Below are 24,305 nucleotides of genomic sequence, written 5' to 3'. Positions count from 1 at the left end.
TTCTTCATCATAAAAATAATAATATAAATATATATTAAGCTTCTATCAGCATTGTAGATAGTAAATCACGTGCTCAAACAGGTCTCACGCAAACGGCAACAACAAGTCAAGCTAAGCGTGTCTTGATATGAGCCAACATACCCCATCCCTACATACGTTTTATTTCGGTCGTTTTATTACAATAAATTACTATTGTTAGTCAAAATAACATGTCGTATAGTAACAGAAACTTTTCTTTTAACTAATGATACGTCACTTTGATTTACTTCTCAAGCTGAAGAACATTAATACGATATTTTGAAACGCTCGAAAATTTACTTGTTACCTCTTGAATCAGACTTTTCTTTTTTTCTATTGTAATACTTGTCTGATTAAAATAAAACTTTGTGAAAAGTATCTATGTCATAAAAGAAATTTTTTGTGATAACTTTTCCATTGTTATTTTCGCTATAAATATTGCCTCTTGTGCCAACGAGCCCCGGTCTCCCCTATTGAAAAAGTTTATAGCTATCAAATTAGATATCATACTCCTCATGACTCATGTCATACAATGTAATATCTTTTAAATAATAATGTGACTTAATTACGTTAATATTGATATTGTTTTTGTTATTAATCCAACAAAAAGGTTCTCTCTGAGATGCACGTATAGGAAAACAAATGCTTCCCACGTTTTATTTTTTGTGTATTGATATATTAAGAAAGGTATTTCGATTCGTGCATCCTTTTATCAGAATATAGATATTGCGGAGAAATTCAAATTGCATTTCCTGAAATCGCACTGGTGTCGCACGAAGAATGACTCTTTCGTAACTGGAATGTGAAATGTCGCGGCGCGGCGTTGTTGACGCATGCCGCTTCTCTCTCTCTCTCTCTCTCTCTCTCTCTCTCTCTCTCTCTTTCTCTCTCTCTCTCTCTCTCTCTCTCTCTCTCTCTCTCTCTCTCCCTCTCCCTCTCCCTCTCCCTCTCCCTCTCCCTCTCTCTCTCCTTCTCCCTCTCCCTCTCCCTCTCTTTCTCCCTCTCCCTCTCCCTCTCCCTCTATCTTTCTCTCTCCCTCTCCCTCTCCCTCTCCCTCTCTCTCTTCCTTTCCCTCTCTCTCTCTGTGATGCAATGTATTATGTATATACATACATACATGCATATATATATTTTATGCAGTTCATAGTGAATCATGAGCCCAACTGCGAAGAGATATGCTAATACCGAAGAGGCAAAAAAGTGCTGACTGCAGAGGCCGCAGGGCCAAAGACTTTTATACGCGAGAAATAGCAGCGAGAAGTTAGGGCGCTCAACAAAGCCAGCCGTATTCTTTATTCCGACGTGTCTCGTCTGGGGTTAACTGCGCATTTGTAACACTAGCTTCTCACAGAAATATTGCCATTACTAGCGTAGAATTTATGTAAACTACTTCAGTAAAAACAGCGTTCGCCACGTTTAATCCTTTCTTTTGTTTGGGTGAAAAACATATAGCTGAGCAAGAGTCAGCTTTAACTTAACTTAAAAATTTGATACGAAAAACGTGATTACATTGAAGAACATTTTGTTGGAAAAATTTATGTAAAAAGGTCAACGTTAAAAAACCGCTGCTCTCTTGCCGCTCGAGAAAAGTGATGCGAGGAGTGGTCTCGTGTTCTTTCCGCAAACAAGTGATTTATTATTCACGAAGGTAGATTTTTGAGCCTCATAAAATTCTTTCACGTTATAGCACCTTCGATTCGACAGTATTTAAAGTTTTGACAAAAATATGTTCTTCTCCTTGTTACCACCTTTACCCTCTCGTTACTTACTTACAGGAAGCATCCCTGGAACCCGCGCTTGTGTCTTTCACTCCTCCGGGGTGAGAGACGGCGAGTCGATGGTCGGATAAACGGCGGAGAGCCGTCGAGACCGCACGCCGCTTAAAATTACGGACAGCGGAAGTTGGGTGAAAGTTGGCCGAAGTTGGCTCATTCCGCGCATGACTAACTGCCCGCTCGTGTATCCGAGCTTCCGTAAACTCCACGGATACCGTGCGGTGCCGCGCCGGTGCTCTTCTCGAGAACAGCCGCTCGGCACACTTTCCGGAGTCGGCGACGTGGCCGTTCACTTCGATTCGCCTCTCGTCGTTTCATATTTCCGCGCGTCAACGCCAATTTCACCGTATTCGTATTCGTATTAAAGAAGCGATTATACTTATTTATCAAAAGGATTGGATCCTAAATTGTCTGCAGTTTTACCGGTCGAACGCGACTTTTTTAAAAAAATTTTAACAAAATTATTTCTTTTTATTGTCGTTGCAGATTTAAAAATCATCCGTTTCTAAAGTTTAAGTATTATGCACTAATGCACCCCACAGCAAATTATATATTCTAGTACTCTTCTATACGGGCATTGCACATACACATTTATTTTAATCTTTTTTCGCACTAATCTTTTATATTAGATATGTCTAAACTTAATTCTGAGGACTTTATGTGTTTTTTTTATTATGTAATCCACATTCCGCAGCGTTCTCATTTTGTAACAATAAACCATAGAATTTTTATATAAAGCAAGTATTGTTATATAAAGCAAGAGTTGACACAGTTCTAGACGCTCTATTATCTATATATATACAACTAGCTGATTACCCGGGCTTCGCCCGGGAGTCGTTTTCCTTCAAACCACTTTATTTCCAACATTATATGATGTCTAATTTACGCTAATTTTAAGATATTTGGCCTCTTTTTTTGTTTCTCGTTGCAGGAGGAAAATGCCTAATGCATATCCTAGGCCCTAATGCATACCCCTAGGAATTCTACCCCTGTTTTATATACACAATTCTTTAAGATTCGGTAAATTATTTCCCCAAAAATTAGACAAATTTCGGATACCGGTTCCCCAAAAGAATCGGTAATGAAAAACTATACACTCTATAACACTCCCCGGAAAATTTTACCCCTATTTTATATATTTTTGATAAAAATTTGGTTGAATAGTTTAAGAGTGTATAAAGAACAGACGTACAGACATACAGACTTACGGACATTCTATTTTATTTATATAGATAGGTAAAGAGAGAGAGAAGATTTGAATATCTGAAATTATTTTCGTTTTCGACATAAAATCGTTCGTTGTGGAGCGCATTAGTGCTTTAACTCTAGAAAAGAATTTTTAAATCTGTAAAGGCAATAAAAAGAATAGCGTGTTTTAAAAAATCACGATCGCGGTAAAAACAGACGTCTTCAAAATCCCCCCCCCCTTTTAAGATATTCCTTTCACGGAGGAGCGTATTTTGTAGGCGCTTAAGCAGGGCCTCAGCAAACTCTTATGTATATTGCATTAAACTTATATAAAATCAAGTTATAATTGATTATTATGTTTAATTATAAGAAAAAAATGAAAAATTATGTGTATTTAAAAATTTTTTATTTTTTGGTAAATTTTACTGTCAGAACAATATGGCGTCATGAAAGGAATACCTTAAAAATCTATTCTTCGATATTTTTTTTTTATTTGATAGAATAAACTTATAGTCTACTAAAGAATACATTGCGACAACACTTCCTCTATTTTGTATCAAAATATAGCGATTTAATAACGACGCCCATATATCATACGTAAAACAATTCTCTCGAAGCTCTCAAGATGACTTTATTACAGTTTCAAGCACAAAATCGCGCGACTATCGATCTGCATTCTGCATCTCGGGCCAAATTCTCATTGCAGTCTCTCTCCTCAGATATTTTATCTCGCTATTCCCGCGGCCTTCTCGTTCAATATTTCGCACAGGCATAATGGATACACTGCATAGCATACATCGTCGGAGAATTTAGGTAAAAATGACAAATACGTGAAATAATATGCAAATCCCGGTAAGAAAGATAAATCCGCCGTTCTCAACGTCGTCTGTGTCGTATTCGTTTCGCCGCCGCCGTCGTCGTCGACGCCGCACTTGCCGCATTTCTCTCAAGCAAGTCGCGGAAAGACCGCCGCCGTGGCGTCTCTCTCACCTATTATGGCTTTTCCATTAAAGCTGCATCATCAAAACCAGCGATGACGACGTCTGAGCTTTCATTGTTCACTCGGCACTCTCACACTTGGACGCGAGCGAGAGAATCGGCTTATCCAATTTTTCCGCGGCGGAAACGCACCGAAAGAAAAATCTTGTAATCGCGTCTCGCACCATATACCTACGTCCGGCGGCTTTCGTTTCCGCCAGCAAAAACGGCGCGCACGATGTAGGTATCACTCACATTGAAAGCGCGGAAAGCGCCGGGATATACGGGAACTCACTAGAGTGAGCGTGAAAGAAAGCGCTTTTCTTGCTGGAATTTTTTTTTTTAATGGAGTCTAACCAATTTCGCTAAGACGTCTGCAAACGCAGATGGGTACCCACATAGAGACAAAATTGGTTTAATATCTTTACAGCATGTTAGTAGATTTACCTTAGCGAAAAATATGAAAAGTAAATGAAAGGCACAGAGGACAAGATGCAGCTTTGCTTCTCAGGTGTTTACTTTTTCATTTCAAAAATACACGTTCTTTTAAATAAACGTGATGCATGGGAGAGAATGCGCGGAGAGGTTTTATTAATACAATATGACGAGACATAACTTTTGGAATACAAATAATGATTCTTAAACAATACTTTTTTTATTGCATGATAATTGAAACTAATTATTGAAAATTATTAAAACGATAAATATATAGATTTAAGGTAGTCTCTTGCATCCGGTTTTAATGAAAGAGAAAAAGAAATGGAATTAAAAAAGAATTAAATTAAAAAATAAAGTAGGACAAAATAAGGTAAAAGAAAAAAAATGAAAGAAAAGACTGATACTATTATTGTTATCAAATAAAATCTTTATCCAATAAAGAAGATTCTAACGAGACATCAAATATATGCTTCAGAAATAGTGGTACAAGTAAATATGTTTTCAACGCAATGTTTAAATAAGAAAACTTGACATCTATTGCTTCAAGTGCAGTTACAGTTATAATTCTTGTTATTTAATTAAACATAGGAAGCGAAGTACCTCGTAATGAGTAAGTTTTACAGCAGGATTCCACTTTGTTATCAGGGTAAAAAGTAAAAACACAGTCAACGACGTAGTGAGTGAGGGAACAACGGAAAACACACAAGCATATTTACGTATACGCGGATTAATTAAAATAGAATTATGATACAGACGATACGACCGCTCTCCTTAAAACCGCTTTTGAGGAAGCTGTTTCTCGAGGTAAATCCCTATTAATGCTAATGTGTGTATATGTGCATGTACGCACTACGCACGCGCGTGTGTATATGTGTCGCGTGTACAGCACTACTTTACGATAGCTTGCACATATCATGCCAGCGCGAGACAATAAATGTGCCATAATTTTTCTCGAATGATGCACTCCTTGTATCATATATTGCCCATTTTTAATGCGAAAAACTTCAAGGATATTAAGCATTTTTTTTCAACATTTATCTCGTGATTATTATTTAACCAATAAGCTGTATAAAATATTTGTTTTAATCGCTATATTTTATCCATAATTATTAATTATTCTTGTAAGTATTTTATTCAAAAATTCTTCCTCTATTCTTGTTATTTAATGAAAAACGCCCCGCAACGGGATTTTGCAATATAATTCAACGAATGTAATTGATTATTTTGTTTATGAAACTTTTGATGCAAGTGAAAACTAGATAAAAGCTGCTACAAAGAGCGTTCGCTCGGCATAATCACGAGCCCTACGGACTCAAGAATATGCCGCGAACCGCGCGTTATGGGCTCTCGATAGTGATATTAAGATGTGATTTATCTTGATCCCGGAGTTGCAGGGCGGCAATTAATCTGCGGCCAGCTCGCAGCCGTAGAATGACCCTTTGTGTTCCCCCAGTAATTAAAGTGCCATCGGCTTTATTACGTAATGTGTGGCGCAATTAAGTCACGCGGTGCCGAGCGCGAATAGAGCACGATGATTTCGTCGCGGGCACAATGGCACAATGTGACCCGATTCCGTGAAAATTTCTCTCCCTTGAAAATGTAGATCGTATATAAAATAACATGGGAAACGTCACGAGGATTACGCCGCGCCGCGCGCTCGGTCTAACTGACTGTTTCTGATAGAGTGTGGCGCATATGCAAAATGTTACGTATATTTGCGTATACATGTCTGTAATCAAGAGGGTTTAAAGTACTATTGAAACGTGATATACATGAAGAAATATATTATCGCATAAAATACGTAAATGACGGCCGGAGAATGCAAAAAGATGCATAAAATTCGAAGATCGATGAGTTTTTATAATCTAACGCAAGTATAGATAACGCCGCGCCGCGCTAATGCGCGCGCTTAACAAAAAAGTCTCGTAAAGTCTCGGAATACTCCGCGATCTTCGCGTAGCTTGGCCACCGCAAAATTAATGGCACCGGCCGCTGCCGCGACCAGCAATTGTTATTAAAAGGAAAAAAAGAATCTCTCGGACGTTTACGTAATCACGTATGTATACATCACACCGTCGCGTCATCGCGCCATAAAGCGCGCGCGCGCGTGCGACTGCGATTCCCGGCACTGATTAAGGCCTGATTTATATCTGTCGTCGACGTAGCCGAGCAATTAATACCGGAAAACAGAAATGGAGGCACCATGGACGACAATTGCGGGGCTCGTTCATCACGCGAGGGCTCGTTTCACCAAACGTAATAATTAGTGGAACATACGTCAGGAGTTCTTACCGGCCGTGTGGCGATACATCTCGTCGTATTTTTCGTTAGCGCCTGGCGTGGATTTAATTAATTTCCGGCTTTCTAGAGAGAGCACTCGGGAAAACAGGTATAAATTTGAAAAAAAAAAAAATTAGTGAGAGAGAGAGAGAGAGAGAGAGATTTCTCACATAGAACGCATCTCTTTGACAGGTTAACAATTATTTCTGCTCGCATAAATTTATAAATTACAAACGTGAATTTACGTATAGCGCGAGCACAAGAATGTTATACTCGTGTATTATGGGTGTATTAATTGTTATAAACGGTGTGTGAGCGTAATTAGAGGCTAATTACGGTTCCGTAATTACAGATACTTATGTAAACAAATGCCGTCTGTTAGCCTATCGTTACATCGTTTCTGTACATTAAGGAGGACCGCGTGTACGGGAGTTAATCAGGGAGAGTCTTTGAGACGTAGTAACACGCGTGCTCTCCACGGGCTGAACAAACGAGTCGAGGGACCCCGAGTCCCGAGTTTAAGAAGGATAGGTCAGCGAAGAAATCGCCCTGCTACACGTCGCCGAATCGGGAGATCAGGAACCAATCAGTCGCGATTGGTTGTACGGTCGTCGGCCGCGGGCGGTATTCCCGAGCGATCCCGGAACCCACGTGCCAAATTGCAAATCGATATCTCAATTTGCCTCGGCGTCAGACGCAGGTAGACAAATACCCTCCTAGGATCCTTTTCCCCCGGGGAACATCTCAGTATGCAGCTTGTGTCGCTGTCAAAGTTCTGTTATGTCAGGGGGCACGGCGGCGGGCGTACGCACGTTCGCTGTTATTTTTACCGTCTGCCTCCTGCCGATTCCCATTTATTTTAGATGGAGACAACGTTTGTACGTTTTCGACTCTCGCGTTACTACGATAATACGAGAGAATGAAGTATATTGGACGTTGCTTTATAGCAAACAAATCTTCCTCATGCCAAAGAATATTATATCTTAAAATATTAAATGTCAGAATCTGATTAATTTAAAATCAATTTAATGAATATAAGAAAAATTATCAATTTTTTGCAAAATTTAAATTCTTACTATTAAATACTTTTGCAAATAATCTTTCTTGAAACGTTGCTTAAAATTAAATTTAAAAATAATGTTTTATTATTTATTTCTTTGCAACTTAACTTGAATAAAATCCTCTTTAATTGTATATAACTTGAAAATTATTAGTTCAGATATTTGTTAAGAGAAAAAGCCGATTTCAAGTTGATTAAAATATTCATAAATAAAGAGTAATTATTTTATGAAAATAGAAATTATTACGACTGAGTTGTAATGGCCTAGTTTTCACCGATTTCTTGATACGCGTATCAAATAGTATATTTGAGCTGATCAGCCAATAATCAAACTAATTTACTAGTTATTTATTATTTAATACGTGTATCAAGTGATTGGTGTAAACTAGACCATTATATAACTCAGTCGTAGTATTTTCTAGTTTCATAAAATAATTACTTTTTATGAATTAAATTAATACAATTTGTGATAAAGCAGGCTTCGCAAAATGTTTCACTTATTTTCGTGTATTTGCTAATTCAAAGCTAAATTTTTATCAAGAAATAACATCTCATATTATCAGCGTGTCGATCACGTTTCAGAGTTGATTTTTAAAAAATATGAGGTACGTAGCGAAACGCGGAAAACCGATATCCCCCATCGACGTTTCGAGGACGTTTCACGGCTTCGCGGCGCGGGATAGGCGACGTGGGCGGATGAGAGGGAGGATCGCGATGCGCAAATGCAAAACCATCTCTGCGAATTTTATTCAGTGCATCTGAGGCAAAGATGAGAGCGGCAGGTGTGTGAGTCGCGAACCGTTTCCCTCGAATATGGATCTTCCCGACGAATTGCAGGTTCACCGCAGCCGTCACGGCGCGGCGTCTCCGTGGCTCGCGAGCTTATAGAATAAAGCGTCTTCGTAGCGCAACCGATCGGGATGATTGGATCGTTGCATTCGCCTGATTTTAATGAGACGTTCAAAGAAATAAGGGAAAATGAGGAAGAACAGAATACTAATGTATCGATAACGATAGGGCTTGTTTAATATTTGAAATAAATCCTGGAAAATATCTTATCACACGTTTATACACGTGTGGAATATATATATATTTTTCTCTTTTAGAAGTAATGTCAATATGTTTATTTAATATTGAATGCATTTAATATCTACTGTTAATTTTTAATGTTGAATGAATTCTTTGTTTGTATTTTATTCTACTCTGTTTTATTATGTATAAATGTAGTTTGCGCGAAAAGTTTACATTTTACTTTCCGACTGTAAAAAAGTTTTATTTAATGTTTAATATGTATTTTATGAATTGTGCAAAGTAAAATATCCAACAAAAGATGGTTATATGTATTTAATGCATTATATCAACACCGACAACTACAAATTTAATTATTATAATAATTTAGATTTATTAATCGATTTTTTTCTCTTAATAATTATTTTTCTCTTTGTCTTTTTACAGGTAAGTGTCCATACTGTAACATACGACAGACATCATAGCGGTACACTATCGGTGAGTGTGATTGAATCGAAAAGAAAAATATGAAAAAAATAACACGCAAGAATTAGATTACCAGCACAATGCAGCTATGAGAATAATCCGAGTCGCGGAAGGGATATGTAAATAAGCGTAACATGAAGTGAAAATAAATCCCATTGTTTTGACGAAATATTTCTGAGAACGGGAATCTTCAATCGTTGATTATCCAGCAAATGTTCCTTTTCAACTGAGAGATCTAATTTTCACAATCAACTAATTTCTCAGCCAGTAGATAACATAGTTTCGAGAATTAAATTTGCGGGACTTTCTGCGGAAATGACAATAGACGCGAGACTCATTTCTGAAGTTGCTGTTACGTGAAATTAATTGAATCTGAACAAGTTGATCATGTGGAATTAACTATTCTCTTCGTACAAATAAGTTTTACGATTATTACAATTTACCTTCGGTTTTTTTACTTATTTTTTTTATAATCACTTAACAAAGCTATTATTCTTGCTGCTTAACCTACTTATTATTTTTTTCTCCACTTTTCTGTAGAAAAGATCAGATAAATATGATATCAGATAAATACCTATATTTTAAACGATTTTTTACACACACACGAGCAAATGTATAAGCTTGAGTTTTATTCAACCACAAATATTATTTAAACAAATATAATATTTATTATATTAAATTAAACTATATTAAATATTTGTCGCTGGACACAGCAACAATAATTCCAACCATAATCTTAACAGGTTTATATTATTATTATTTATGTTAATACTAATTAATTAATGTAAGTTCTATTTTGACTAATTTCTTTATCTGTAATTTACCGTAACAAACGATACGATCGTGCAAGCACAAGTACTTTACATTAGAAACACCGCGAAACTAGAAATCGTTTTGACGCAAATCGTCCACTTAATTTCATTCTTTCGGGAACGTGCCGGAGCGAAATTTCCTAAAGATCTTTCGTACATGATATCGTCCCGAAACGAGACAAAAAGAAGAAGGCAATTTTCTTTTCCGAATCCTTTGGACGGTGCTCCAAAACAAGAACTCGTTTGCTCTCCCCGAGCTGCCTACCACGCGCGCCAAGAATACCGCTCTATTTCCGTTACGGCGTCTTGGTAGGTCCGAATTACTTCGACAGTCATCTCTCTGTTCGGGTTTCTAAACGGAAACCTAATTTGTGCCACGGTGATAAACAGTCTCTGGTACACCGGTTTCCGGCGGCGAGAGAGCAGCACAAAGAGAGAGAGGAAGGAGAGTTGGAAGTATTCGCCCGAGAGACGCGGCACAGAAAGACACCGTGATAATTACCCATTATACGTCGTACGCTACCGAACAATTAATTATGATCGAGGCCATCTTTACTTTCAGTTTCTTTTGTCATTCGAACCCCCCGTCGTTGCAGAGGCTCGCTTCATTATCTTCCGGCCTTTCATCAAACGGATCTTTATCTCGTTTCTGTCAGTCAACTTCAGCGTAATATTGCGCTATAGAATTTGTAGATTAATAATTATTCCGGAGATAGACGAGCCAGAGATTATAGCGGTCGTGCAAAATTGGCAAACATTTTGTGGTAAAAGCGGAATTATAAAAAAAAAGGAAACAAAATTATATTCCACAATAAATTTTCTCTAAGGTAAATCGTGGATTACAGAAACAAGGTTTTTTTTCTAAAAAAGCTAAAATATATACGAAGTCGCTGTGAAAAAGGAACGTTTATGCACGTTTAAAAGTTGAATATAATTAAAAAGCGTATCCAGATGCATCACAGCTGTTTAACGAAATTGTTACGTGACGGGGAATTAAATTTCTTTTTTTCTGAAATAGGAAGGGATGAAAAGGAAAAGAATAGGATTGCATGGAGGACTGGGCAAGTATATAAGTTTGGTGATCGAAGTTTGACAATTGGAAAAAGTGGATTAGAATCCTTGATATATACGGAGTAAAACACAGCCAGATCAGAGGAAAGCGAGAACTTCTGCGAGAGCAAAAAGAAAACGAATTGCGAGTGACACTGCAGTTCCATATAGAACGATCGATCGATAAAAAGACTGACTGATAGATTTACTACTTTATACAGTGTGTTTGCTATGAAGAAGCAGACGGTAGAAATGCGCAGAGTGTGAACGAAATAAAAATTAACATATTAAAAAAACTGAGTTTTATATATAACGAATTTTATATATAAACGAAAACTCGAACAAAAAGTAGAATGGCATTAGTTATAAAGATAAACATAATTCTTTCTCTTTTTCTTTATTTCTCTCTTTATCTCTCTGTACATATTAATTTCAGGTAATATACATATGGACTAACAAACCTCAGGCGTTATCATTTTTCATAAATTTAATTGTTATATATAGTCAGCTTAATTATCATAACTTTATAATAAAATTTTACCAAAACACCAGCGAATTATATTTATTATATTATATTAAATGCGAGGTATTAGATTAATGCAAATAAATAAAGCAAGTTAAACAGTAGGAGTTGTGACAGATAAATGCATGGATTTTCATATTCACAAAGTTGATCTTTCTACAATCGCGAAAATGATGGGGATATAAATATTGTCTATATATGTATAAAAGCTTTGCGCTCTTTTATTCTGCTTCACAACGAATAATAGAAGTTTTGTGGAATGGGAGAATGTTTGACATTATTATATTTATATTTCAAGAAATTTGAGTTTTAGAGAAATGCGAACTTACAGAGATTCACGTTTGCTGTTCATCCTTTTGTTCGTTGGTTCAGTGCGCACGAACCTTAAGGCGGTGCGCACGAACAAAGGGAAAACCCTTGTTTTAGTATAGCGACTACAGGTCACTTAGCCTGCTAAGCGAGTTTATGCATACGGAGTTTCGCGCGTCTCGCTAGAGTGGCTTTCGACGACGCAATTTGCAAGAGAAATTACCGAAGGCTACAAAAATCGGTGTACCGCGTTTCAAGACTTTAACAGCCATTTTGAGAGAGTTAAGAAACTAAGTACTATTGAATTTTATATATACTATATTTTGGGTATGTGTGTGTGTAAGAGACTCGTTAGAGGCAATAACTGAACTGTTTTCTCAAAATTCTAATATTTTTATATTTTATTATAAATAGTATTTTTTATACATATATATATATATATATATATATATATATATATATATAACGTAATTGTCTCTGGAATAAATTGCAACTTGTTATTAAAATAGTTTTACAGTGTCAATATGTAAAAAAATTGTCTATAAAACTGCTTGAAACAACTTTTTTTATTTTAAATGGTTGTAAAAGATTTTCTTCGTGAAAAAGAAAGAAAAGCTGCTAAAAGAAAGCTACATATATTAATTGAATTTATTTATAAATTATTAATTAATAATTAAATTTATTATAAAACTTTTTTAAAATTTTAATAAAATGTAATACAATATTTGGATATGTCCGATCTAACCATAAATGAAAAACTGCTATATATTTGCATTATGTTCGAAATGTAATCGTTTGCGCTTAAAAGATAAGACTGAATTTAATCGTGAATTTTCACCTGTCAGTGTCTATCATTACTGATAAAAGGCATGATCTTCTCAGGAATAGCGTATTATTCTGTGAAAGGCCGTAGCCGAATAAGAAAGGTCAATTGTGCCCCCACACGGATCATGCTCATTTTTTTTGCTTTGATTGCTATCAGTGTCACTTACAATTTAGTCAAATATTAGCCCTTAATATTGAACCGTTTTGGTGTAAAAAATAAAAATAAAAATTTTGAAAATAATTCATATCTTTTGATCGGTTTAACCGATTTTGATGAAATTTTAATATGTTGTAGATATCATTGAGACACATTTATGGAAAATTCGGGAAAGGTTTCTGATGACAGAAACATTGATAAAAAAAATAAATAAATATTTTTGATTTTTTTTTAGTCCCGATATCTTTCTTGTACAATTACAAAAACATTTTTCTAGAATCTTGGAGTAGTTTCCTATCGGACATAACTTTTAGGAAGCAATAAAATAGGTAGGCGGTACTTTAAAAAAATAAAGTTTTTTTTTTTTTAAATATGATATGCTTTTGGTACAATCGCCATATATTTTATGTAGAATTTTGGGACAGTATTCTACAACAAGTAATTTTTTCGAACTAATAAAATAGGTAGAAGGTACTTTAAAAAACAAAATATATTTTTTTCAAAATTATCATAGTTTTTTGGTACCATCGCCATATTTTTATTTAGAATCTTGGAATGGAATCCTACAACAAGTAAATTTCCGGAATCGATTAAATAAAGTAGGTGCAGGTACTAAAAAATTAATAAAATAAAGTAAATTGAAATAATTATAAAAGGATAAACTAATCGTATTAAATCAAATGTTTATTAATGAAGTACACATACACATACACGTACACATACACTCAAAATAATGAAGTATACATACACATTTGTTCACATAATCACTCTCATACTATTATTTACACTATTTATACTTATATTCATATGGATGGACTAATTTTCATCACTATCTTTATTGATAATAGGCGTGATGCCGTCTTTTTTAAATATATTTAGTATTTATATATTTAATATTCTTTTATTTTATTTTATTTTTTATTTTTATTTTTATTTTTTTATTTTACTTTATTTATTTTATTTAATATATTTTTTATATTTAATATATTAAATGTATTTTTTTTCAATATTTAAAACAGACGGCATCACGCCTATTATCAATGAAGATAGTGATGAAGATTAGTCCATCCGCATCCATATGAATATAGGTAATTGTAAATAATAATAGAATGAAAATGATTATGTAGTGAACGATCAATGTGTATGTGTACTTTATTAGTTTGAGTGTATGTGTACGTGTATGTGTATGTGTACTTTATTAATAAACATGATTTAATACGATTATAGTTTATTATTTTATAATTATTTCAATTTACTTTATTTTATTATTTTTTTAGTACCTGCACCTATTTATTTAATTGATTCCGGAAAATTTTTTTACTGGTTGTAAGATTCTATTCCAAGATTTTAAATAAAAATATGGCGATGGTATGATATCAAAAAGCTATGATAATTTTGAAAAAAAATATTTTGTTTTTTTTTTAAGTACCTTCCACCTATTTTATTAGTTCGAAAAAATTACTTGTAGAATACTATCCCAAAATTCTACATAAAATATATGCGGCAATCGTACCAAAAGCATATCATATTTAAAAAAAAATAAGAAAAAATACTTTATTTTTTAAAAGTACCGCCTACCCATATTTATTGCTTCCAAAAAATTATGTCCGATAAGAAACTACTTCAAGATTCTAGAAAAATGTTTTCGTAATTGTACAAGAAAGATATCGGGATTAAAAAAAAACAAGAACATTTATTTAATTTTTTTTTATCAATGTTTCTGTCATCAGAAACTTTTTCCGAATTTTCCACAAATGTGTCTCAATGATCTACAGCATATTAAAACTTCATCAAAATCGGTTAAGCCGATCAAAAGATATGAACTATTTTCGAAATTTTTATTGACCCTTTTTATCCGGCTACGACCTTTATTCGTTAAATCAAATTAACTGTATAACTATAAATTATTTCTGTTAAATTACTCGCACATAGCATATTACATTCTTTTACACTGTGCGAAAAGTTCCACAAATTTTATTTTGAATATTTCCGACATATTCTTGTGATATATGAATAACGATGCATACATTGCGATTGCAAAATACCTTTCTGGAAATACGTAAAATTTTTGCTATTGGATTATAATTTTAGGTTAAATTAAATCCATATAGGAATGTATGATGTGCGTTTTATTTCGAAAAAACTAAAATATGTAGAGCGTAGAGAATAAATCAATATCTCTGTATAATATATGTCCATTTATATATTTTATACAATTATATTGATAAAAAAATCAACTTGTGTTTTGCATGATTTTCGTAATCACCACAATTACAACAAATTAAGTTTCCACGCTTATTGCAATTAAATGTAAATTACTTTTAAACATTACCGTTTGTAAAACTGTTATTTTCATGAGTTCAACTGTTCAATTTTTATTCTTTTATTTTTTCTAAAACAATAAAAATAAAATGGTGCATTTACATTTGATAAAAGTAAAGTTCTCGAAACGTCGATAATGATTTTTTGCGAAGCAGAGAACGCGTTGTTATAATGACATGACATACGACGGGATCGTTTTTAAACGTTTAATAAACGTATCGATATAACGAGCTCGACGTACGTAACCCACGAAGTAATAACCTATAGGCGTAATTCGCGCGCGTTACAAATGTACATTGGTAAAAGCGTTTAACGAACGTATCGAACGGCTTCGTAATTTTGTCAACTCGTGGAAGCGGCAAATATTGTCAGCTTTCCGGCCGCGCCGCATCGTGCGCGCCGAAAAGCCGAGAGGAAAGCGATCATAGTTACACCCTGTCCGGGGAATAGCTGCCAATTAATTAAGCCGCGTATTCATGCCGTAAACTAATGTCACGACTAATAACTCGTCCCGTCGGAACCACGACCGCACGGTGCGCGTTCATCGGCTTAATTACACAATCGCGCGATTTATCTCCGCGTGACAGATTTTGCAGTTTTTTTTTCTTTCAGATTAAAAATAATTTAATAATATTATATAATCAATCTCTTGATGCGAATATTTTGGGAAAATTAGCATGATAAATGTGAGATTTGTACCATAATGAAAAAACTTGAATGTATTATAATTAAATCCGTTTATTATTGAATAACATGAATAATTTTCATATGATAACAAATAATAATACGATGACATTTATAGATATGACCAAGAATTGAAAAAATTTAGGATCCGTTATTGTAATAAATCTATTATCAAAACAATTAATATTATATCTTCAGAATAGGAAAGAAATTCATTATAACTGACAACTACCAAAGATTATAAATAATGCCGAAATTAAACAAAAATTTTCATTATTATTCTTGCAATCAGCTTATAATTAAATTAACCGGTGCAGAAAATAGGCATTTAAATATTCAATTAAAATTTACAGAACAATGCAGCGTCATAATGTGTAATACCGATATATTCACGAATGTTTCATGTTTTATGTTTTATACAAACTGCTAATTAAAGTGGAAACTTTATTGTTGGAAAAAGAATGTTGCTTTCGATATACGTAAAAAAAGCAGTTTATCATAATAATCGGAACGATATATACATTTTGTCTAAACTCGCAGGGATGACTGATCCGCACAGTCATTTGGGCTTAGCGAACCCACAGAGACGCGAGCTCAACGCACTGTATATAAACACAGGCACACATTTACACACGCACGTCATGTAACCCTCACGCATTTTTTGGTTGGCGATCGGTGGACGCGAAGTCGATGGCTGCCGCCAGATACGGTAATAACAAACATATTTTCACAACGACATCTCTATTTGTCCTTAAACTGGTTAGATTAGGCTAGGATAGGCTAGATTAGGTTACACGTTATAGGTTAAACTGGTAGTTTTTTAATTCCTCAGTGTACGAAGATCGTGTAAATCAACCGTCCGAACCGTGCCGAACTGAAAAGGCCGCGCGTTTATAAAACCGTCAGTTAAACAAATCGCGTAAAATTTGTACGTGCCACTGCCGCGATTATTTACCGTATCGCAGCTCGGCACTTTACGATTTTATTGATTAATCGCGTTACGCGACTCGGGCCCGTTCAGTTCGCGGACGTAACCGGCGTTTTCATCGCCGGCATCGTAAAAAAGTATCACCACTTGAAAAAGATCACTTTGCTACCTTTTTGCATCGGTAGCCATATGTTTGGCGCAAGCGTCATTTTATGTATTTACCTCGCTTGATTGCAATGTTGCGCCGACTCAACTTTTCAAATGTTTTCAACGGAGGGATGAAACTACACGGCGCGCGCAATGAACAATTTAAAAAGTCGCGTAATTCGTTTGGCGCATAGACCTGTATAAATTCCGCAGTAAGCGATTGTTGAATGAAAAGATTAGTGATCGTTTTCGATCCACGTATATATCTCGCTAAATCGATATTTTCGCACGTCGCGCGCCTATCGTGACTGAACTTTTCAAACGCGTCGTAAATATTTGCGACCATTCACGTTCCTGGACACGTGCATTGCGCAATTACGCGCACGCAATCGGGCGCAAATACGTTTGCGTTTCGTTCCGATTTGATGAAATTGCGGAGCATCCCGTTTGAAAGCTTATGCCATTACTTTGTTTACACTTTTTACGTTTATTTGATGGACTGAATAGATAAACGCAGAGTCGCCCGCTAATAGGAATAGATTATCTCGTTGAAAAGTCCGAGAAAATATGGCCGTGATAGATACTCGAGCAAATTTACAATGTTGATTTGTCGAGGAGAGATGTGCGTGAATGTGCGGTTTTTGCATTTGATATGAGCGACGGCGTACGGCTTGTGTGAGATACGAAGTTGATACTTCTCGTAACGTCGCCTCTGCTCTCGCGGCTCGAGGATTTACGGCCGGCCGGAAGGAAGCGGACAAGCGAATTGTTTCTCCGGGAGAAAGAGAAACGAGAGAGACCGACACTGTTTGTACATCTATAATACCTCCGGTCTTTCTCTCTCTCTGTCTCTCTCTCTCTCTCTCTCTCTCTCTCTCTCTCTCTCTCTCTCTCTCTCTCTCTCTCTCTCTCTCTCTCTCTCCCCCTTCTTTGCCCTGCTCTAACCAGAGAATTACTGCCGTAATTTCGATCGCGCGGACCCCGGTCTTTAGCGCTCTTCGCCAAAGGGCGTTAAACTCACGTGTAAGTAGTCGTTAGTATAATAAAGCGCGCTGTCGATATAAGATGGAAAATAATGAATGCCGAAATTCGAGGTGCCACTGCAAAAGATTTAAAAGACCAATGTCCAGAAATAGATCTATATATATTAGATGGATTTATATCCATTTCTACCAATGTAGATTAACTTTAATCTTGATTTAACTTATCTTCTATCTTTCTTTAATTCTTGGAACTAGAAAAAGGTAAAAAAGTAAGTTAAACCGAGATTTATAAAGTTAATCTACATCGGTAGAAATTGATATAAGTCTGTCAAAATTTTTTCTCCCCATCGGAAGTCACGTCGTTTTGAACGAGTCGCGCGATTACAATGCGCCTAGGAAGCAGAGGAAAGTTTCAGGTAGCGTTTAAAAAGTTCACGCACGAACGCGATCCCGCGATAGGTATATACCCGGGGACGTCTGTAAAGACTGTCTTCCAAGTAATCGCGAGCGCGAACGCGGCGCCCCGCACATTATATTTACATCATCCGCCATCGAATTTAACTCGGGACAAGCGCACGTTGTTTGATCTACGGGATAGCTTCGATAGCAGCTGGGAGATATAAACCCCTCCGTATATTTTCTGCATCGTGAAAGTCACGATATGCGTCACGTAGTACCTAATATATAGCCGCGGAAGAGAAGAGATGCGGCAGCGTACTCGGAAATGCATCAGCTCGTACAATAATAATCAACTATCTTTTTTTTTTTACATTGATACGTACGTGATGTTTATAGAGTACTCTTTTGACGACGTAAAAAATTACTAAAATTTTAATGTTTTTTTAGTTACTACGAGAGTATTAGCTTTTCCTAAGCTAAAGTTTCGAGATAATAATATCTTTTTAAGTCATAGAATGATTAAAGATTCTTTCACACAGAATTTTTGTTTAGTTTCATATTAGTTTATTTTACGGAGGTATTTAAAAACTAAATTAAATATCTTAAATTAATAAGTGTCCTTATTATGCTTAAAATTTTTATAAAAAAAAGATTGACTCTGAATTAATGCAAAAACCTGTCATTGTAAAATTTATTAACTCGCAACTATAAAAAAAAAATAAAATAAAATTAGGTGTTGTTAAAAAAGACTGTAACAACGGTAAAATAATGGAGTAGGTGCATTAGTTAGCGAATAAATTTTATCCGATTGAGAGTGGGATATTCATCAATCACTCATCCATCACTGTTAAGATTCGATGCAGCGCACTCGAGAATATATATCGATTCACCCAAAACCTTCTCGCAAATGCAGCTCTTTGCTCAACATTTCTTATCGCGAGTAAAGCCGGAATTCGATATATTCGCATCTGCACCGTGGTATAATGTCTCGATGTTTTATGTTTGGCGACGTGTATCGTGTTCTCAAAGATGCGGTTACATCCTAAGACGATGTTTCATGTCGCAACTCAAATACTGCGTCGTCGTTGTCCGCCTCGAGCGGAGGAACTATTCGAGACCGACCCTGACGATGTCGAGGAACTTTGAGGAAACTCAACGAGAGTGGTCGTCCGTGTGTAAAGCGCTATACAGGGTGTTTACTCATTGGCATATCACGACAACGTTCCACATCGAAGGTTTAAACAAATTTTTATTACCAAGTATCAAAAATTAAAATAAATAATCGAAAATGGATATATTTGAATTATATATAAACGAATACAAAAACGGGTTTTCCCAAAAATGCATTATGTTAATAATAAAATTATTTATTCAATTTCATTCTTTAATTAATTTCAACTAGATCTTGCTTTTTGAGAATTTTATTGTGAAACAAAAATATTTTGTCATATAATTTTGGCGAAAAACTGGCACCAAAAGAAGATAGATTTAAACAGTTTTGTGATTGACAACATTTTCATGGATTAATTTTTATTATCGATTGCGGTTAATTTACTGCACAGTAAAATTTGGAAAAAATAATCTTTACTACAGAAAAGACAGAATGAAATTTTATTATACATTCCTCAATTAATTTTTTGTAGTTTAAAGATAAGATCTTTTTAAAATTTGCAGAGAAGAGACGATATTTTTTCTCATTTTTGAATTTATAACGCACTTTCAAAGTTTGATCCTCTCATTATTCTGCTGCACTTTATATAGCGCGGCATTCATCGCGCTGCTTCACTAACCTGTTGGCGTATAACGCGAGATCGATGAAGCAGAAAAAGAATCCTGAACGAGTATGATCGGGTTCGATAGCGAGCGGATGACAAGGCTCTTGAGCGCATCCGGTACTCGGCTTGTTTTCCTACTTCGTGACTCCTCGGCCTGCCGACCGACATGAAACGTTTCATTGCGGCTGCTTTTCGTGGTGTAGTCGGGGACGAGAAACTTTTCTTTCTTTACCCTCCTCCTTCCGCCCTCAAATCTTCGATGTTCGTTCTCGAATCAGCAACGGCGGCGCGGTATGCTCGCGAGATTTACCTCGTACTTTTTACTTACACAGTAAAAAATAAAATGTTAATCGTAACATTTTTCAAATGTTCCAAAAAGTCCACTCTAAATTTTGAGTTAAAATAACTCATTCATCGTGTGTTACTTGTTGACAAATTAGAAATGTTAATTTATTGACACTATATTTTACATTTATATTTGTTCTTTTAACTTTAAATATAATGTAAAAATAACTTGTAAAAAGTGTCGATATAACATATTTGAATAAACGATAGTTATTTCAACTTAAAAGAAATGTTGTTTTGAACATTTGATTGTAGTAAATTTGATTATTTTGTATGTCAAAGTTTACGATTATTTGGAGATTTACTTCAACTTTTGTTTATGTTAAAATAACTTTAAGGCGTGTTGATTTTTTGAAATAATTATGTTAAAAAAACTCAAAATAATATTCAATTTTTAAATGACATACATAAAGTGTTAAGTTATCACGTTGACATTAATATAACACATGAAAATGTTACGAAAATAATAATATAGCTGTTGTATGTTAATTTTACATTGAAATAATAATCAAATTTTGGTAACACAAGAAAATTTTAAAATTTGGACGCACGATTTTTTACTGTGTAAGCTCTCTGCTTGTGTGCTTTCAATAAATTAAATAAAGACTTGACCGTTCACACCGCGATCGCGAGCGTTACGTTCACCGAGTAACACATCTTTTCGCGATAAAATACGGTAATAACTATAACGAACGAGCGTGATCAAACAAGTACAAGACAAAGAGGGCATTGAGAGTGCGATTATTAGTGTGTAAATTAACGTTATAACAATCTTTAATTATTATTAATGAATTATATCAAGAGACACGGTAGTGTCTCGCGCCAAGTACACGCTGCTAGACCTTTTAAATAAATAAAAACAACAATAAATAAAAATAATTCAGAGAAGAATACAATGGGAGTAATATTAAATGATTATCAGCGTGGATGTGGGAGTGAGTGATATGGGTGTGCGTGACTACGCGGACGGCGGATAATGCGGCTTATAATTAAGTATAGAATAAGTTTATTTATTTATTTAAAATTTCGAGGTCTAGCAGCGCCAAGTTTTTTTACAAGAAAAATTTATGTATTTTAATAAAATATTTTTATTTTGTACTGTTACTTCTGTAATTCTTTGTGGCCATTAAAAAATACACATGTAAATAACTTTGTATTTAAATATCTTGTATTCCCTTGTTAAATTTAAATAAAATTTTTTAATTTTTTAAAATTGTTATTATACATTCTTTTCTAATTGACACAATGTAAAGATTTTTCAATGTAGTGCAACAATTATTTTTTGAGGCAATATACATGTTCTCTCTGTAATTGGCGCTCTAACTTAAAGAGATATCATTTCTTTTTTGTAATTGTAATAGATCACTTGAAGCGCGACTCTTCTTTTTGATAAGGTAACATAATTTTGTGACGTGTATCACTTGGGTTATAATTTTTCGGAAATAAAGATACTACTGCTTAGATTTTTTCGAGATTTTTCGAGATATAAAGATCTACCACTTGTTACTTAGGTTTTTTCGAGGTATAATACTACCACTTTCTTTTTTTTTTTTAGATAACAACATATACACTACTATACGTGTACTTGGCGCCTTTTTTTACCTTTTTTTAAAAAAGGTAATTTTGTGCGGATAATTATATACATCAGAAGTTTCGGCTCTGCTTTGAGCTATCTTCCAATATAATCACAAGTAAAATAAAATAATCTCACGCTTTCTGTTAAGCCTCATAGATGAGTGCTTCAAGATTGGACGGTCTAAAAGTAGTGTATTTCACACGAAAAGAATGAAATTTCGGTTAATGATCATAGTTTTTAACATGATTTAAACAGTCATGACATTTAATTGACAAATAAAAAGAACTGAAGTTAAATCATAAAATAGTTCAAAAAGTAAAAATTTTAGCCGTGGTAAAACATCGAATTAGATTTTAAGAGATGGTAATCGATAGAATTGAGATAATGTTACAATCAAAAAACGTTATTTAAAATAAAAATTAAATTGCCCGGATAACAGACAGTAATTCAAGAAAGAGTGTGAGAGATGTGTGCTTTGCCATACATTTGTGAATTTTTTTACTTTTAGAGAGTTAAGAGGCGTTCTTTGTGTCCGTTTGACTGCGTTAAAATTGGAGAAAATTAAATTTTCACGCATTCTATCGTTTAATCTTTAAAATGTGTTATATTATTCTGTATCAAAAGGAGAGAGATTGGTAAAGATTAATTAAGTATATATACAGTACTATGAAGTAAATATTAATGTTACAATAATGTAGGCACAAGTAATGCGGCTTGTAATTTGAATTTTTAGTTAAAGCATGCATGTGCTATCTATTAGCGCAAAATTACATAACATTATATATTCAGGTAATTAGAGAACTTGCTACTTATACGTTACGCAGAATTATACAGAGAAAATATAAATCTGCGTCATGCCAGAGTGTCTTAACTTTAATGCCTTAACGATTAAGATATAACTTCTTCCGCAAAATCAACAACAGCTGAGTTTAAATTACGATGTTAGAGATGCGAATCTCGTGCTTGTTGTCGGGAGCATAAAGAACGATGCATTTAAATGTGAGCGCTGCAGGAGCACGACGGAAATCGATATAATACTTACTGTAAATTAGCGAGTTTATAATAACAGCGCAAAGCTTGATTAATTCGGGTCTATACTGGTGCAGAAAATCCCCTTTCTTTTCCGTGGATAAATAAAATTGTTATTCTAATTAAAAAAATTATTATATACATTTATTAACAGATTGGTCAATAAATCGATTCGGTTAATTTGATGTGGTTTATAACGATCGCGATCGATTCGGAATATCGATCCGACGAGAAGAGTATCCTTCGCGGTACAGGATGTGTGCCATAATGGCACGCAATCACTCACACAAATCTTCCTCGTGCCTTTGTCCATCGGACAATCTCCGACAGCTGTGCGCGACGGGTAATCAACTTGCATAAACACGCATGCATAGCTTATGCATGTAGACGAGGAACGGAGTGTCATGAGGGATGCTTGCCGTTGCAACTGATGTGGATCGGCCGAACTGGGATGCGGATCGGCGATGTGCATTCTGTCGCAGGAATCATGATTCGATCGCCGATATATAATGCATATCGAAATTATTTTTGGAAAATTGGTTTTTGACAGTATAAAATAATTACGAAAAGTTTTACAATCGTGTGTTTTATTTGTGTTAATTCAAATAATAATTCGGTAATTTTATTATATAGTGCCTGACAAGTAATTGCAGTTTTGAGATTATTAATTAAATAAATTGACAATAAACGTTTCTGGGGTAAAGAGACTTTCAAAGATTTTCAATTGTAAATATTCAAATTGTGAATTCGACCGTGCTTCAGAGGGATCTGTGTTTTTATTGAACAATAGTGTGTGTGTAACAGTGCGCACTGGCGAGCAATCTCATCAATTTCTCACTTTCTATAGTCTCATCGCTTTCTATGGTCCAATCTGTTTGCAGTAAACTTTGAAATACAATATTTGTGTGATGAATCCGCGCGCGATGTACATGATCGACGTATATGATAAGTTTCGATTGGCGGAATTAACAATTGCATTACAGCGGGGTGGAAATTAATCCGTCACGCGGAGCATTAGCAAATTTCTACCAACGGCGATGTATTGATACGGTAAATGCGCACGTTGCGCGCCACGCCGAGTTATATATGTTCTGTAATTACAGCCGCGTTGCGTCACGACATACGTAATTAAACTTTAATTGTGCAACATTGCGGATTAAAGTCGTCACAAAGATATAACCAGAAGCAGATCAGTGGAGATGATTTAGAT

General features: G+C 34.9%; 1 protein-coding gene across 2 annotated transcripts in view; it reads left to right on the top strand.

Annotated features, from left to right (window-relative positions):
• LOC143907445 (venom dipeptidyl peptidase 4) overlaps positions 1-24,305 on the top strand; it is a 432,526-nt gene that overhangs the window by 105,894 nt on the left and 302,327 nt on the right. The window contains exon 1 of one of the 2 annotated variants that reach the window (XM_077424255.1): positions 9,207-9,243. The exons of the other annotated variant lie outside the window; for it this stretch is intronic. The gene's annotated coding sequence lies outside the window, so the exon portion shown is untranslated. Of the gene's footprint in view, positions 1-9,206; positions 9,244-24,305 lie in introns of those variants that run through there. 2 annotated transcript variants of the gene reach the window in all.

Source organism: Temnothorax americanus, unplaced genomic scaffold, assembly GCF_048541705.1.
Source record: "Temnothorax americanus isolate GAGA-0224 unplaced genomic scaffold, ASM4854170v1 Scaffold80, whole genome shotgun sequence".
Taxonomy (NCBI): Eukaryota; Metazoa; Arthropoda; class Insecta; order Hymenoptera; family Formicidae; genus Temnothorax; species Temnothorax americanus.
The sequence above is the reverse complement of the archived record's forward strand: the minus strand, read 5'-3'. Positions and strand labels throughout refer to the sequence as shown.